Source organism: Periplaneta americana, chromosome 3, assembly GCF_040183065.1.
Source record: "Periplaneta americana isolate PAMFEO1 chromosome 3, P.americana_PAMFEO1_priV1, whole genome shotgun sequence".
Taxonomy (NCBI): Eukaryota; Metazoa; Arthropoda; class Insecta; order Blattodea; family Blattidae; genus Periplaneta; species Periplaneta americana.
Window position 1 is genome coordinate 33,078,660 of NC_091119.1, and position 19,946 is coordinate 33,098,605.

A 19,946-nucleotide genomic window follows, 5' to 3' on the forward strand; every position below is an offset into this window, starting at 1 on the left:
AAAACGGAAAAGCTGAAGAAAAAATACTTATAGCTTTTAGAGGAACCGAAGGTTCATTGCCGTCCTCACATAAGCCCGCCATCGGTCCCTATCCTGAGCAAGATTAATCCAGTCTCTACCATCATATCCCACTTTCCTCAAATCCATGTTTAATATTATTCTCCCATCTACGTCTTGGCCTCCACAAAGGTCTTTTTCCCTCCGGCCTTCCAACTAACAATCTATATGCATTTCTGAATTCGCCCATACTTGCTGCATGCCCTGCCCATCTAAAACGTCTGGATTTAATGTTCCTAATTATGCCAGGTGAACAATACAATGCGTGCAGTTCTGTATTGTGTAACTTTCTCAATTCTCCTGTAACTTCATCTCTCTTAGCCCCAACTATTTTCCTAAGCACCTTATTCTCAAACACTCTTAACGTCTGTTCCTCTCTCAAAATGAGAGTCCAAGTTTCACAACCATACAGAACAACCGGTAATATAACTGTTTTATAAATTCGAACTTTTAGGTTTTTTGACAAAAGCTTCTCAAGAGAATAATAACAGGCATTTCTTATATTTATTCTGCGTTTAATTTCCTCCCAACTGTCATTTATATTTGTTACTGTTGCTCCAAGATATTTGAATTTTTTCATCTCTTCAAAGGATAAATTTCCAATTTTTATATTTTCATTTCTAATAAGTTCTGGTCACGAGACATAATCATATGCAGTACTTTGTCCTTTCGGGATTTACTTCTAAACCTATCTCTTTACTTGCTTCAAGTAAAATTCCCGTGTTTCTCTATTAGTTTGTGGATTTTCTCCTAACATATTCACGTTATCAGCATTGACAAGCAGCTGATGTAACCCGTCCAATTCTAAACCCTCTCTGTTATCCTGGACTTTACTAATGGCATATTCTAGAGCAAAGTTAAAAAGTAAAGGTGATGAAGTGATGATGCATCTCAGGCCTAAATTGTAACAACCTATGTTCAAATCTCCCATATTCTGACATAGACCTATCATAATACAAGAAGTAAAAAACTTAGGAAATCAAGCTACACGAAATGCAAGAGCAACTAAGTTTCATTTCTCCAACTGTCCTAACTTCTTTTTTTTACCTCCTTCTGTTGTAGGACTTACACACCAGGGGAAGGATGATACTTGGACCACACACACTAGACACCGACACAAATGTAGGCCACCCCTAGCCTGAGGACAGAGAGCTTAGGGACCTCCACAGAGATAAACAGGAGAAAACATTCGAACCCAGCGTCGCCTAAGGGGAGAGCACTTTAGACCATATATCCCCCCGGCCCAGCTAATTTATGCTTTATGGTACGTTAAAATGCAGAAAGTTTGAACGAAACAACACAGTGCACAATGTAACATTTACATCGAATTGAACTCCCTCATCTGTACGCGGAAGGTAATGAACATTAATTAATTGCTAGAAAGGATGTTGCGGTTAGTGCCTTTCATTTTATCCTATCCTGTCCATACTTCTGGGTAATGCAATTCCTTCCCGTAAGGAGACTCATTGTGAAACACGATGGATGGATTTTCATTGTGTTCTTTACACTATAAAAACATAGTTCTTTGTAAGTTCAAATCTAACCGTAGTCATGCAGTCTCTCCAAGTATTATGGCAGGAATTGGTAAACAGTGCTGATCGCGGACCGAATATCGCCACTTTACAAGGAAACTACTACTGAATACAAGTCGAAACCTCTCCTGTAAAGGCCCATTCACAATGAAAATTAAACATAACCGTAACATAAACACAGACGTTGCGCCCAGGCTACCAAATGGGATCATTCACAATGATTCACATAAACACTGACATAAAGATTACCGTAAGACGTTAACATGAAAGTTTGCAAACTCCAAACTTTCATGCTTATGCTTACGTGATTTGCAAACACAACACAATCGTGGAGCGCTGAAGCATACGGCAGAATATGAGGAAATGGCGTCGTTGTTATGTTTCCATGGTTACCAAGTATGTTTGCTGTTATGTTTATGTTCCCATCGTGAATGATCTTGATTTTACCGTAACGTTTATATTCTTAAGTTAACGCTTACGTTATGTTTAATTTTCATTGTGAATGAGCCTTAATTGTGCACACGGATCTGCATAGCAGCTACACAAATATGAACAATTAACTGGCCTTACTAACTACAATGACGTGAAAACTTAGTTCGAATGTTGCATTAACAAACAACGGCGTGTACTTCAAGAGTGTACAGTAAAACCTTGTTAATCCGAACCCCGATAAACCGGACTTCGCTTAATCCGGACAGACAAAAAAGTATGAATTTGAAAAAATTAAAGAACCTTGTTTGAAGACTTACTTTTATACATTAGAACAGTGGTCTCGCTGAAATGGGTAACGGATAAGGAGTGATCGGAATATGCACCGTCGTACAGAAGAGAAAGGGAGAAAGCATACTCGTCAGCAGCAACGGATGCACGTTATGTTTACTCAGTACAAGCTTATAAGGCTCATTCACAATGAAAATTAAACATAACGTAAGCGTTAACTTAAGAATATAAATGTTACGGTAAAATCAAGAAGTCATACCATCATTCACGATGGGAACATACACATAACAGCAAACATACTTGGTAACCATGGAAACATAACAACGACGCCATTTCCTCATATTCTGTCGTATACTTCAGCGCTCCACGATTGTGTTCTGTTTGCAAATCACGTAAGCATAAGCATGAAAGTTTGGAGTTTGCAAACTTTCATGTTAACGTCTTACGGTAATGTTTATGTCAATGCTTATGTTAATCATTGTGAATGATCCCATTTGGTAGCCTGGGCGCAAACTTCTGTGTTTATGTTACGGTTATGTTTAATTGTCATTGTGAATGGGCCTTTAGTTTTTCATTACCTATCTTTCGTTTCTGTAAATAATTAGAGAGAGAAAACAAGCATGGAAAATATCTCTTTCGAATGCTGTTGCACAGCGAAATATCATTAAGTTTGTGAGAGCGGATGGGTTAATGCTGAAATTGATTAAAGGCTTCTAGCACAGTTTGTAGGAAAATGTTTTATCTAGTTCGGTAGTTTTAAAATGGCGCAAATAATTTAAAATGGAGACGCACTATAATTTTTAATATGCCACATGCTGCAGTTCTGCGATTTCTGTCCAAAGAATACAAGATTCAACGCGTTGGAAAACTACCTAATTCGGGGGAACTTACCAAAGAATAACTATGTGTGTAAATTAATTCACCAATATTTAAAGTTTTTAAAGTATGCGAAACATGCATGCCCAGAAATCTGACTGAACAGAAAACAAAGCAAAACGAGACGACCTTTGTTCCCAACATATCCTATGACAACCGATGATACTTTGGCATGATAATACGCTCTGAAATCAAGGTTGCTAGCAAGAATGGAAATATTGAGATTCGCCGCCATCAAAAACAGTTATGGTTAAAGTGAGAAATAATGTAATGACAACGGTGGAAGGGCCGACATTAATCGATTTATCTTGGATCAGCAAATAATAAATACAGCATATTTTTTTAAGTTGGTTATTTAACGACGCTGTATCAACTACGAGGTTATTTAGCGTAGATGAGATTGGTGATAGCGAGATGGTATTTGGCGAGATGAGGCCGAGGATTCGCCATAGATTATCCGGCATTCACTTTACGGTTGGGGAAAACCTCGAATAAAACCCAACCAGGTAATCAGCTCAAGCGGGAATTGAACCCGCGCCCGAGAGGCAAGCGCCTTAACCGACTGAGCCACGCTGATGGCTTGCGGCATATTAAAGTGGTGTTTAAAAAGCAAATTGAAGAAGACCGTAAGGTTCAGGAGATGTGGAAAATTGTCTAAAGACATCATGCCACTTCACGACAACGCCCGTTTTAATTGCTCAAACTAGTCACACAAGCTATCCTTCCTGAACTTGGCTGGGAAGTGCTGCCACATCCTCCAAGTAACTTAGAATTATCCCCGTGCACTTGTTAGGATCTCTAAAGAAAAACACTTGTAAAGAATGCTCTTTATGTTGAAAGAGCGGAAATAGCTCCACCACAAACAAGGATGTTCTTTAAAGAAGCTCCATCCTTGCTGGCAGATAGTATTATTGAGTAGCTCGAAGACTATTTTGAAAATTAATCAAACTTTTTATTTTTCTGTTATGTTCATAAATAAAGTCCGGATAAAATTTTAATCCCTACGTATTAGTCGTTTATAACGAGATGAGATGAAATGACGGAGAGACACTGAATATGAACAAAATTCGTGTATTGATTTAGAACAATGGCGAGCATTGCCGCAGTGATGTCAGACCTCAGCAAAGCATCAAACGTACCCCCTACCTTCCCCTTCCCCCACTCCATGAAAATATTGCGCGTGTACGTGGCGGATTATACTGGATTGCTGTACTTCGGAGCTTCATTAGTGATACAATGTCTTTCGCAGAATCATATGAATCGAGAGGATATCATACTTACAAGAAAGACGGTTCTTTCATTTCTCATGTATAGGATCAGTTACAAATATTCAGGACGCGAACTTAAATATGTATATTCTTAAAATAGATCACCTGATATACGAGTTCAAAGAACACAGATTCAGTGAGTTTCAAAGGATGTGAAGGTCTGCTGGGGGTTAAATTTTTTTAAAAGAGTCCGGTACTACATATCCACTGCTTAGACAGTTTCGCTTAAAAATAATGAGTACCGTCATTTCCCATAACTATGCTCCCGGAACATAACTACAGTCCACGATACAACTATTCAAATTTTGTACTCCATGACGTAGTACCTCGTTTATCTATATTCTTGCTGTACTGTAGTTTGAATTCAAGTCACTGCAGCTATCTACGAACGGTCTATGTTACTTCTACAATGATCTTTGAATGGTTGTATCGCGGACCATAGTTGTGTTCCAGGACCATAGTTATGGGAAATGACGGTATGTATTCATCAACCTACCAATGCGAACAGCTGTTTTCTAAAATGAAATTTATAAAGTCCAGCCACAGATCCCGCTTAAGCGATGCTCATCTCCTTGCGCAACTGATAATAGCATGCACAGATATAAATCCCAATTTCGAAGAAATTGCTTTGAAAAATGATTAATTAAATATCACATGAATGGAGTACTCTTCTAATTACATATAGTAGATAGGAGTGTAGTGGCGCAACTGTCTGTAAATCCGTCACTGCACTGTAGAGTGCAACCCGTCCCACAGTATGTAGTTGCCATTTAAATCTTGTCTTGTGGGTTGCATTCATTTTGCCCACCACTGATTTAGAAGAAATCGCTATACCTATACAAATTATATTTAACTTTATTTCATTCGGTAATTATGTATGGAATTATAGGATGGGGTAGCTCATTTAAATCCAATTTTAATCCACTTTATTTATTACAAAAGAAAATAATTAAAATATGTCTTCATAAACCTATTGATTTTCCATCTCAAAATTTGTTTCTAGACTTTAATATACTTTACATAAGACAAATTTATTATATTGTATTAATAAAATTCATACATAAAAATCTAAATAATTTTTAATTGTATTCTCATAGTTATGAAACAAAAGGTATGAATTCTTTAAGATTGTTTGAACCAAAATGCAACACTGTTACAATATTTAATCATAGTAGTAATTTAGGCCAAAGAACATATAACAAATTTATATTTAAATATCCCAATCTTGTCAATTCGAATAGTTCTAGTACTAAATTTAAAAAGTTATGTATGGATTTTATAAAAATTGAAAAATTGTAAATTTAAATTTATATATTATAATTGCAAATTGTATTGTATAATTATTAATTATAATTGTATTATGAAAGAGTAATGGAACGGAGAAAAATTCTCTCCGGCGCCGGGACTTGAACCCGGGTTTTCAGCTCTACGTGCTGATGCTTTATCCACTAAGCCACACCGGATACAACCCCGGCGTCGGACAGAATTGTCTCTGATTGAGTTCCAACTCTTGGGTTCCATCTAGTGGCCGCCCTCTGCACTACGTCATAGATGTCTATGAACATAGGAACGAAGTCCACACACATGTGCTGAGGTGCATATTCCGTCGGATCCCGGCCAACTAGTCACTCATAACGAGTGCACCTCAGCACATGTGTGTGGACTTCGGTCCTATGTTCATAGACATCTATGACATAGTGCAGAGGGCGGCCACTAGAGGGAACCCAAGAGTTGGAACTCAATCAGAGACAATTCTGTCCGACGCCGGGGTTGTATCCGGTGTGGCTTAGTGGATAAAGCATCAGCACATAGAGCTGAAAACCCGGGTTCAAGTCCCGGCGCCGGAGAGAATTTTCTCCGTTCCATTACTCTTTCATCGTATGATGACGCAGAATATCTGCATGGAAATATCATATGTACTTCGGTACATTAAAATAATATATAATTGTATTGTATAATAATTATTAATTTCAATTCAGGAATCTGCCCCTGAGCACGAGTTCTACTGTTTCAGGGGCGAGCTAAAGTTTCTCTGTATATTTTATATTTTATGTTACAATTATTAGCAAAATAATAAATAAATAAGTAAATAAATAAATAAATAAATAAATAAATAAATAGAAAATGGCACACCAAAAATTAATTTTTCGGTGCTGAAAGCGTGTGTCTTCATCAAGATCTCGAAATAAAAGTACATTCTTTGCAGTGTCACATATTCTTTTTCTTTATGATTCGTTTAATGAGAAAGTAGCCTAACAGTGTGCTTAAAAGAGAAACTAAACAGGCACACGTTACAGAACATGTCATACTCAGGAAAACACAGAGAGAAGCAACGTGGGAGAGACAGGGTTTGTAAGTTGAAAGGCGTGCTTTATCAGAGAAAGCTGAAAGCTGAAGAACGAATAAAACATTGTTATACGGAAAATGAGGTGGGTGGGGCTCGCTGTATCGAGGAGAAAACAAGCTGCACACAGGGTTTTTCGCAGAAATCTCTTGGGAAAAACGCCCTCTGGAAAGACCGAGCAGATGTGGAAAGAAGGCTTTAAAATGGACGTTTCCTTTTCACGGGAGCATGCAGAGAGCAATACAATACTAAAACGTTCTGCTTCGAGACTCTGACGGGCAATCAAGTCTGAAGCAAGCTCACGTCAGGTGATGTCTGTTTGTCCTTGCACATTTACTGGTATAAAGTCATTAGAACTTAACGAGTATTTCAATTTGGTAGTCGAAAACTGAAGCTTCTTGATAGCTGGCAGTAGGATGAACTGAAAGAAATCCTAACTACAACATTAAATGGTACGGCGATATATATCTTTGTCCACACCTGTGGAGTAACGGTCAGCGCGTCTGGCCTCGAAACCAGGTGGCCCGGGTTCGAATCCCGGTCGGGGCAAGTTACCTGATTGAGGTTTTTTCCGGGGTTTTCCCTCAACCCAATACGAGCAAATGCTGGGTAACTTTCGGTGCTGGACCCCGGACTCATTTCACCGGCATTATCACCTTCATTTCATTCAGACGCTAAATAACCTAGATGTTGATACAGCGTCGTAAAATAACCCAATAAAAAATAAAAATATATATCTTGTCTAAAATAATGAAAAAATATAACCTCCAAATCTCAAAAGAAAAAAAAAAGTTACGGCGTTTTAAGGAAAGAATTAGATTTAATCACATATAAATTTAATTTCCAGCCTAATTTATTTTTTATGGTATGTTTTATATTACTTTATATAAGTTTATTTGTGGGTAATTATATTTATATCCACGATCTAATATGTCTATTTCATCTTGTGAAAAAAGTGGGTGCTAACCACACGATACCTCGATTCTGGTTGGATGATCGTGGACCTCTACTTTGGCATGTGGATGTGAGGCAGCAGTCGGCTGGTCGGTCTTGACCCTTCATGGGCTGTAGCGCCATAGATTTACTTTATATATATATATATATATATATATATATATATATATATATATACATACACAGAGTCGACCTGGTTGGCGAGTTGGTATGGCGCTGGCCTTCTATGCCGGGTTACGGGTTCGATCCCGGGCCAGGTCGATGGCATTTAAGTGTGCTTAAATGCGACAGGCTCATGTCAGTAGATTTACTGGAATGTAAAAGAACTCCTGCGGGACAAAATTCCGACACATCCGGCGACGCTGATATAACCTCTGCAGTTGCGAGCGTCGTTAAATAAAACATAACATTTTTAACATACACACAGAGCGCGGCATAAGTCAATCGCTTGACATTACTGTCGATGGTCGCAGTTAAGCTAATTAATTAATGGTACAATCTATACGCTTCGAAATTTGTTTACTATATGGCAGGACTGACTTGTTAGTAACAAATGACAAGCTCGTTTCCGCTTCCGGCTCAATTTGTAGTATACAGGGTGATGCGTTTGGGTATGGATAAAATAAAAACACCGTAAAAATTTTACTACTGAACTTTACTTGTTGAAACTTTGCGCATACAACACTGAAAGATGGGAGATTCCTCAGAGCTCAACATGACCCCCATTGCGCACCCTGCACAACTCAGAACGGTGATGCAATTCAGCCCATGTCCATTGTAACATAAGAGGGGTGATTTATTGAAAAGCTTGAGTAATTTTTACTCTTACGTCATCAATGTTCCTGGGTTTTTGTGAATAGACAATGTCTTTAACAAAGCCCTACACGAAGAAGTCAGGAGGGGGGAGTTTGGGGACCAAGCCAAGAGATAGCTGCTTCTCGTACTGGGTTTCGCCTGCGACCTCCTGCATGTTTTTTTTTTAACACAGAACCTGTTTCTACAAATGTTCGATACCACAACATTATGTATTTAGGTACATTACGCACACCATACTCACGTCGAAATTCCCTTTGAACTCTTTTAACACTCTCAAATTTAGCATATCAAAGAACACATTGTGCCCGCTGTTGATTTGTAGTAGCCATTTTAATCATGTACGAGTTTCATTTGTCCTTTCAAATTATGCATTGTTGATTGTCATATATGGAAACTCCCATCATAATGTAACCAGCAAAAAATGTTACCTACTATCTTAATAGCTTTATAATAATTAATTAATATTATCCATACCGAAACGGATCAGATTGTATTATGCAGCGGAGGAATGATAGATCCTTATTTTATCTATTGGACCGTGACCTTCGAATGTTGAGAGAAGAAGTTATGATACAATTAGACAACAACCCTGTATTATAAGCAGTACGAAACAGCCTTATGTGACAAGCACGATGGTACCGCACCTCACTATGAATTACACGTGACTTTTTAATTAACATTTTGAAGAATGGATAGGAAGGCGAAGGAAAATTGATTGGCCGCCAAGATCACCGGACCTCACGTCATGTGATTTTTTCAATGTGGACAATGTTTAGGCTACAAAGCCATTAAACCTACAGCATTTAAGGGATTTGATTGAACACAAGTTTGAAAACATTGGTAAAATTGGGGCTTGTGTAACAAGATATGTAAATCTTGTTTGAACGATGTCTTCAATGTTTAAATACGATGGAGGCCACTTTGAACAATTTCTGTAGAACAAATGTTTTTGTATATTAACAATATATTAATATTACACTAAGTATTTTCGGTTAACTGACTTATATCACATTCTGTATATTGATTGTGAAATTATATCCAGCGTTCCATTTTGAGATTCTTCACTCCCGGCACTGTAAACTTACTAATCTGATGAAAGTAATTACGAAACGTACATATTATAATCACAGTCTAGTACAGGGCTGCACAAGGTTTGCGCTCTCCGAGCCGGCTCACAGCTCATGAGCGGAATGCAGATATTAGCTGCGCTCTGTATAAGGGTGGACTGGAAGAAGGGGTGGATCTTGTACAAAATGTACACAAAAGGAAGTACTATTACGAGTGCTTATGAAATGAATTCCTGTTCAGTGTTTGCAAAACTATCTTGGACTATTATTAATTAATAAAGAAATATTTATTTTACAGAAATAATAGAAATTCTATAGCTACTTAAATGTACAATATCATTTTGTTATATTTTTATTTATCAGTATATCAAAACGAGGTTTTATGCTGTTGGCAGCTGAAAGGAACAGTAGCCTAGTGATCATAATGAAACATCATTACAGATGCTCGATGTCTGCCTTTATTAAAGTCGATTATAGGAAACAGTTGCTCACAAACATAAATATTGAGCCAAACATAGCAATCATTTTCACAGCCAGCCTGTGTAGTCGTGGATATTATTGCTAATGTTTAGTCTTGTGAAACTCAACCAGGCTAGTAGTATTATTCAAACGATCTTTAGCCCTTAGGTCACATTGAAGATCAATAAGTTCGAGCTATAAATCGTTAAATGTTAAATGTTACGTTCCGTCTTTTAGACTCCTCCATACTGTACTGTAGCAGTAGGTAAGCAACGTGAAACAGTTACTGAGAATAGGGCTACACACTGCACTCCACTAGACAGCTGATTGGTCGTTTCCCTCTCCTCTACCTATAGCAAGTCTATGTCATTCTGACGTAACTTCCTCTCCGTTTCGGCAAGCGGTAAAGACCGCTCTCCTGCTCCGAAGGGGCGCGCGCGCTCGTTGAGCGCTGTTTGTGCAGGTCTAGTATATACATTCACGGAGCTTGAATTGTGAGGGTGCTAGAAACAATAGACTCTGCCGGTACTATTTCACATTGTCTGTAATGAGGCGATATTAGCGATCCTAGTGGTGAGCAATTATCTATGGATGCATATTTACTACGTATTGAGCTTCGCGACTGTATATACTAGACTGTGGTATAATACCAAAACATTTTCTATAATAGAATTTCACACAATACATTAGAACCCTTGCTATTCAAATCTTCATATCCCTTCGTCTCACTGGCTATAAACTCTTCAGCTAAAGCATTGTAAATTAATAGAACTACATAGAATCTATGACTCACAGTTCAGTGTGACACTTCAGGCTTCCGGAACAAATCAAAACAAAAAGCAATAATTACACAAAAACAAAATCAAATACGAAGTGACATATATACCGCACTTATTTACAATATCCTCACAGTCTACTATATACAGTCACGAAGTTTGAGTTTTGAGGGTGCTAGAAACAATAGACTGTGACGGTTCTATTTTGCATTGCCTGTAATGAGACGATATTAGCGATCCTAGTGGTGAGCAACTATCTAATGTTTGCATATTTACTACGTATTGAGCTTCGCGACTGTATATATTAGACTGTGATATCCTGTTAAATGCATCGATCTTCCACGCAGGAAATCCAGGATCAAATCCTGCCGAGATCAGACACGGTTTTCGGTTGACAAAGACAGTGTTGCGACAGGTGTTGCCGAAGGTTTTCCCATCACTTGACTGTTTCTCCACAATTCACAATATCATTGCAGTAGGCGTAGAAAGCAACGGCAGACAGCTGCACACTGTCATATTGCAAAGAGATCAACTGCGTAGCATTCCTACGGTGGAAAGACCCACGTACAGTACATAATAACTGTGGGGAATCCCTGTTTGGCGTCGGCGCCCGATTCATGAGGCATGGAATCTCTCAAGTCAGTCAGCCGTCAAGCTTGTGCCACGAAATCCTTCAGCGTAAAACGAAATTAAAACACAAAAATTCCATCTATGGCCAGAAATTTCACGTCTATGAAATATATGAGTTAAAGAGAAAAATATGCCAATAAATGCGAACAAATATTTAAATACTTACTCTCTTACTTACTTACAAATGGCTTTTAAGGAACCCGCGGGTTCATTGCTGCTCTCACATAAGCTCGCCATCAGTCCCTATCCTGTGCAAGATTAATCCAGTCTATATCATCATAACCCACCTCCCTCAAATCCATTTTAATATTATCCTCCCTTCTATGTCTCGGCCTCCCCAAAGGTCTTTTTCTCTCTGGCCTCCTAACTAACATTCTATATGCATTTCTGGATTCACTCATACGTGCTACATGTTCTGCCCATGTCACTGATCAATCTAAAGCTCTTCATAGGTCAACTCTTGATTGAAAGCGAATGCCTCGCTTCCACCCAACTTGCAATAATTCAGTATGGTAGGAATTCTCTCCCACATACGTATTGTAATGTCCTAAAGCACTGAGTTGCATATTTTTCTCTTGGAACTTGGATTTTTATGAAGCACCTTTGTTCGTACTTTTAGGGCTGTATTGTTTACTTACTTACTTACTTACTTACTTACTTATGGCTTTTAAGGAACCCACAGGTTCACTGCTGCACTCACACAAGCTCACCATCGGTCCCTATCCTTTGCAAGATTAATCCAGTCTCTATCATCATATCCCACCTCCCTCAAATCCATTTTAATATCCTTCCATCTACGTCATGGTGTCCCCAAAAGTCTTTTTCCCTTCTAGTCTCCCAGCTAACACACTATATCCATTTATGGATTCGCCCATACGTGCTACATTGCCTGCCCACCTCAAACGTCTGGATTATCGTGAATTTATTTCTTAATAGTTGAAGCAAAAGTGATTTCGTTATCTGAATTCAACGATGAATTGCAGATCATGACCAATACTTGACTGTTGCTATATTTTTATTTTTTTTTATATTTTAGTAGGTTATTTTACGACGCTTTATCAACATCTTAGGTTATTTAGCGTCTGAATGATATGAAGGTGATAATGCCGGTGAAATGAGTCCGGGGTCCAGCACCAAAAGTTACCCAGCATTTGCTCATATTGGGTTGATGGAAAACCACAGAAAAAACCTTAACCAAGTAACTTGCCCCGACCGGGAATCGTTCCCGGGCCACCTGGTTTCGCGGCCAGACGCGCTAACCGTTACTCCACAGGTGTGGACACTGTTGCTATTTAGTATAGGCCTAGTTATACAGGTTGTTTCCGAATTGGTGATACAAACTTTCAGGGATGATGGCGAAGGGTACATGTATCAATTTGAGATAAGGAACCATGGTCCGGAAATGACTGAGTCGAAAGTTATAAGCAAAAATAATTGTGTGGAAATGGAATTGTAATTTGACACCACGTGCTCTCCTTCCCTTAACTTTTGGAACAGTCGTGGAAAAATGTTATGGGCCGGATATCTCCTACGTAGGTACTTGTAGCCGATACAATCTGTGAGCTTCTCTACTGTTCCCATTGGCTCATCCATATTCGAAAATCATGTCTGCATATTCCACTTTTGTGTACTCCTCCATTTCACTAGGACTGAATGACTGGACACTGCAACTTGTACAGTCGATCAGTCCTAGTGAAATGGAGGAGTACACGAGAGCGGAAAAAGCAGATCTGATTTCCGAATATGGATGAACCAATGGGAACAGTAGACAAGGTCACAGATTGTATCGGGGCAAGTACCCACGTAGGAAACATTTGGCCCATACCATTTTTCCACGACTGTTCCAAAAGTTAAGGGAAGGAGAGCACATGGTGCCACATTACAATTCCATTTCCACACAACTATTTTTGCTTATAACTTTCGACTCAAGTCATTTCCGGACCATGGTTCCTTATCTCAAATTGATACATGTACCCTTCGCCATCATCCCTGAAAGTTTGTAAATTCCAATTCGGAAACACCCTGTATATCCATTATGGTGTATTTAAATGACGTTAAAACATTCTAAAGTGAGATGTAAGTCTTATTGTGCCATGGAAGATTTGTCTCTGAGAAAGTCTGAAATTCCTCTTATCTGTTGGCATTCAGGATTGTTTTTTTATTCTATCTGTCACTTTGGAAGACATTAAGGAATCTCTCAATGGAAAACAATGACCAGTCCGATTCCTTCTTTTTTCTACTGGGAGTGCCAATGACAATGTTACATCATTGCGTACATAATATACATAATGTATAACGCTTCTGAATAATGACATAAGCACTGCGCGATCTCGATGGAAAACGATGACAAATCGCCCGCACAACATCACATGTGGTATTCGAGTGTTAGTTTCGTAACTAACATGGGGATTCACGTACTTCATTTCCCTCCAGCTCCTAGTTTCCTAGCTAGTATGAGTTCACGTGACGGTAAGACGAATCAAGATCTGCAATTTAAGATATAAAATGTACGTTTGAATATGCTGTACGGACCCCATGACGACCATGAAATAATAATAATAATAATAATAATAATAATAATAATAATAATAATAATAATAATAATAATAATAATAATAGCAGCAGCAAATTGACTTCAAAACAAAATTATCAAATTCATATTAACAAAATGAATAACAAGACAGTAATTCTTTCAGATTCTAAAGCTGCAATTCAGGGAATATGTTCAAATGCTACAAAGAAGTCAACAAAAATAAGAGAATGCTACAAAATGTTAACACAACTCCAAAAAGTTAATAAGATTGTCCATCTCCAATGGATTCCAGCACACTGTGGAGTCATGGGGAATGAAACCGCAGACACACTTGCAAAGACAGGCACAACAATAAAACAAAAGTCTAAATTTAATTTCTCATATTCCTCAATAAAACGCTTGATCACTACAAAATTTTCTCATTCATACCTACAAGAAATAGAATCAAATGCTAAAGACAAAAAATGGATTACACTACTTTCCAACCCAGATGTAATCCCCCAGAGACCAAGGAAAACAGCAGTTGCAGCCTTCAGACTATTGACAAATCATGACTGTCTAGCAAGTCATCTCTACAGAATAGGTATCTCAGCTTCACCCATATGTGTCCTGTGTAACGATCCAGCAGAAATGAATGAAGATCACTTGAAGACTGTGAAGCATTAAGATCAAAAGAAACTACAGTTCAAAAGTATTGGAAATCACGACTGCTAATGGCTTCATTGCCAGATGCAAGGCACTAGACAACAACAACAACAACAACAACAACAACAACAACAACAACAACAACAACAACAACAACAACATATTAACAAAATGAAATCGATATCATTACAGACATTCCACATTACAAAGAAGTCCTTCAGGTCAAAAATCGGTAAAATAAAAATAAATAAATAAATAAATAAATAAATAAATAAATTATGTTTTATTTAACGACGCTCGGAACTGCCGAGGTTATATCAGCGTCGCCGGTGTGCCGGAATTTGGTTCCACAGTTCTTTTATATGCCACTAAATCTAGTGACATGAGCCTGTCGATTTAAGCACACTTAATTGCCATGAACTTGGGCCGGGATCGAACCCGCGACCTCGGGCACAGAAGGCCAACACTATACCGCCTGTGCACCCAGGGCGACAAGCCGTAAAAAATTAAAGATTAATAATAATTACAATAACAATATTAATAACAATATTATTATTAATAATAGTAATAATAATAATTAATAATATTAATAAATTAGCTTTAAAATATTAACAAAATTAAATGGATATCATTACAGACATTCCACATTACAAAGGAGTTCTTCAGGTCAAAAAGCGGTAAAAAATTAAAGATTAATAATAATAATAATAATAATAATAATAATAATAATAATAAATAATATTAACAAATTCGCTTTGAAACATTAACAAAATGAAATCGATAATATTACAGACATTCTATATTACAAAGAAGTTCTTCAGGTCAAAAAGCGGTAAAAAATTGAAGATTAATAATAATAACAATAATAATATTAATAATAATAGTAATAATAATTAATAAATTGGCATTAAAACATTAACAAAACGAAATCGATATTATTACAGACATTCCACATCACAAAGACGTTTTCAGGTCAAAAAGCCGTAAAAATTAAATAATAATTTATTTATTTATTTAGAATATTAACGTGCAAAACAACAGCACAAGGCCAAAAGCAGCACAAGGCGAATAATAATAATAATAATAATAATAATAATAATAATAATAATAATAATAATAATAATAATAATAATAATAATAATAAATCTATCAAATGGAGTGTGGAAAGTTTTTGGAAACCTTAGAAAAATAAAAAGGTGGAAGTGAAATAGCACTGGCTGAAGACGATCGACAATGAAATTGTAGACTTATATAGGCTACAGCTGGCGCCGCATCTCTGCATAACATTTCCCACGGTTCCCTCTCAATAGTTCCAGCGAATGACTTGGTATACACACAGCTCACTGATTCTGGTTGGAGGTTATGCAAGCATGGGGCCCTGACTCTTGCCCACATAACACCTCTATGACTTGATGTACAGTATCGCCATTAAAGACAACTTTTTCTTCCTTTCATTGCTTTCGTGACGTAAGATTCTTTATTGAACATACACTCATCATATATCACAGCAAACGTTTTCGATTCACTCGCTGTAAGCTTGATTCTAAATTACATAATTCCTTAATTTACAAATTCCATTTCTTAATTACCATTGCCATCAGGGATTTGTTTTTGTACCTCTCTGCCATCGGGATTGGAAGTGCGTCTTGCCTGTCTAGTTTATTGTCATAAATGTGGGACGGATTTTAGCATACTTCCACGTTTTATTTCTTAGTTGTATATCATAAGTCACAATTATTCCTCCGATTTGCAGTTATTTGCAATTACACATAAGTGTTTTATAGTGCTTATTTAAGTATATTTCGATGGTGTTTCGATAAAGGGAGATAAGTCATAAAAATGAGTTTTGAGATAGATGAAAATTAAACTTCACAACTTTATTGCACATAATTCTTTACATAAATAAAACACACCAAATGGTAGTATTATTTTGTTTATTGCACACCCATTTGTAGAATTTATAAGGAGAACAAGAGTCCATTTGTAAAAGAAATTACTTAACCTCATTTACCCGAACACTATCGATTTGAGGGATGAATGCATAGTTAAGCTTTTAGAGCATATAAAAGCATATTTTGTTGTTTTTAAGCATTACAGTGCTTAAACCAAGATTGAGAACATGGAAAATCAGCAAATATGGAATACAGAAGAAACGCAGACGTTGAAACAGTTATATTTATTGTAATATGACAGACAACATACGAACAGTGCATTGTTATCAGCGAATCATTGTGAGCAATTCCGCGGCAAGGAGCTTCTCATCGTTTAAAAAGATTCGTGTGTGTAGACTGTTGCCTAACAATTATTTAGAACACTATGCAACTCTAGTAAGTAAAGAGATAGGTTTGGAAGTAAATCCCGAAAAGACAAAGTATATGATTATGTCTCGTGACAAGAATATTGTACGAAATGGAAATATAAAAATTGGAAATTTATCTTTTGAAGAGGTGGAGGAGTTCAAATATCTTGGAGCAACAGTAACAAATATAAATGATACTCGGGAGGAAATTAAACACAGAATAAATATGGGAAATACCTGCTATTATTTGGTTGAAAATCTTTTATCATCCAGTCTGCTGTCAAAAAATCTTAAAGTTAGAATTTATAAAACAGTTGTTCTGTATGGTTGTGAAACTTGGACTCTCACTTTGAGAGAGGAACATAGGTTAAGGGTGTTTGAGAATAAGGTGCTTAGGAAAATATTTGGGGCTAAGAGGGATGAAGTGATAAGAGGATGGAGAAAGTTACACAACACAGAACTGCACGCATTGTATTCTTCACCTGACGTAATTAGGAACATTAAATCCAGACGTTTGAGATGGGCAGGGCATGTAGTACGTATGGGCGAATCCAGAAATGCATACAGAGTGTTAGTTGGGAGGCCGGAGGGAAGAAGACCTTTAGGGAGGCCGAGACGTAGATGGGAAGATAATATTAAAATGGATTTGAAGGAGGTGGGATATAATGATAGAGAAAGGATTAATCTTGCTCAGGATAGGGACCAATGGTGGGCTTATGTGAGGGCGGCAATGAACCTCCGGGTTCCTTAAAAGCCAGTAAGTAAGTATGTAAGTAAGTAAGTATGCAACTCCAGCAGAAATAAATGAAGTTATGTCTCAGTATCCAAGGAAACCATCAATAATAACAAATTAAAATAAAAAAGTTTTTCCTTTTTTTAAATTTTAACAGTGCATATTTTATTATTTTTAGTGCATCCTGTAAGTACTGGTTTTTAAGTGCCTAATGTGCATGCATATTTCGTCTTTTTTTTTTGGTGCATATGAATTGAATCTACTCTTTATTTATATGTGATGACCTTGCTTCATGCTGTCTACATGACCATGGAGTCCCGCTATTGTTTCAAAATTCTTGTAAGAGTAAGGACGATAAAATAACAAGATTCAGTCCTTTAATTTGAATATGATATTATTGTTATTATTATTATCATTATTATTATTATTATTATTTACTATTAATATTATGTATAAACATTTGTTTATACAAACAAATAAATATTACCAAATACTGATGAAGTAATGTCGAAAATGCATGTAAATTAATTAGTAATGTTCAAGAATTATTATGAACTAGCCGTACCCGTGCGCTCCGCTGCACCCGTTAGAAATAAATATAAAGTAATTACATAATTAAAATAGGACGTTTGATCCAGGGAACATTCGTGTTTGATAGAAGGATAAATCGTTTAATATGTTACTTAATTTAAATTGCATCCAAATAATTAAAATGCGATCATTTTGGTCCAGAGACACTCATTTGGTGCAATGACAATTCCTTTAACATGTTTCTTAATTTTTATTACATGCAACCATAGTTAAATGAAGATTGACATAATTTATATTTAATGTGTATATTTTATTTTACTTGTCATAGGTTTCCATTGAATTATGGTAATAACTTAATTTTAACCCTTGTTTTCTACGTATTCAGTAAATGGCGCTTGGCCCACTATGGTTCTGAACCCTTCAAATAACTTAAATTATATTATATAATATTACATATTATATTATAAGTTACTGTAATAACATTATAGCATTATGTCCATCTAGAGAAACTACACTTTCCAATGGTGAAATAATAATTAATTATACAAATCGGTTAATTTAGCTTCCGATATTACTTCATACAAACACAGAAACATTCAGTATAGGCTATCTTTCATAGCTTTCCATTGTTGCTGTCCAAGGTCGCTTATAGACGAAGTCATTTGTTTTTTAATTCATTACACGGCCTTAGATGGCAGTTATTTTAATTTTAAAACTCATTTATCTCATTAAATATCAGTCCTATCAAAATTTTTCAAGGAATAAATTATTTTTAAAGAAACGTTTGTTATGTAACATTTTTCACAAAAATCAATAATAAGCGAGATATTTCGATTTATTTAATTCAGGCCCCCTTATAGCCCCCCTTTTAAATAACGTATTTTGAATGCCATATAGCCTAAAATCTAAGTTACAACGAACTTAATTTATATTCTAATTTTCATCGAAATCCGTTCAGCCATTATCGAGTGAAAAGGTAACAAACATACAGACAGACATACAAACAAAAATGTCAAAAAAACGATTTTCGGTTTCAGCGTGGTTAATTATATATGTTAGGACCAATTATTTTTGGAAAATCGAAAATTACCAGAAAAATTTCGGCTACAGATTTATTATTAGTACAGATGCTGATACACTGTCTTAAATATTCAACAAATACTCCTTACTATGAAAATAAAATATAGAGAAGTAAATAAAATTGTTGCAATTACTAAGTCCTGACTAACAAATCATGTATCTATCACTATCAACTGTATACAGTACCTACGATCAGGTTAAAGAAAAACATGTACCGCATATGAATGAATTCCTGAAATATCTGCAATATATAAGAATAAACGCATCAGCACGATTCTGGGCATAAATCAATGGATAACAATTCATTTCTGTGACATTAATATTATACGAGACATAAGATCTATACTGTAATATTTTGGAAACGTTTAATTTTCTGCATAAAGAGAATAAAGTGAACCATGACCAGTTTCGCTTTAGGAAGGGAAAAGGTACTAAAGATGCAGTTGGACTGCTACGAACAATCGGCGAAAGATATCTAGAGAAGAATAAAGAGTGAATGTTGTATTTGTAGATCTAAAAAAGGCGTTTGACAGTGTGGATTGGAATAAACTGATGGAGATCCTGAAGAAAATTGGCGTGGATTGGAAAAAGAGGAGACTATTCAGTAACCTTTATATGAAACAGCG

General features: G+C 36.5%; 1 protein-coding gene and 1 non-coding gene across 5 annotated transcripts in view; one reads left to right on the top strand and one right to left on the bottom strand.

Moving 5' to 3' along the window:
* Positions 1-19,946, bottom strand: part of cact (NF-kappa-B inhibitor cactus) — a 249,974-nt gene that overhangs the window by 138,325 nt on the left and 91,703 nt on the right. The window lies entirely within an intron of this gene.
* TRNAY-AUA (transfer RNA tyrosine (anticodon AUA)) lies at positions 6,229-6,300 on the top strand. Its single transcript has one exon. It is a non-coding gene; the product is annotated as a tRNA-Tyr (tRNA).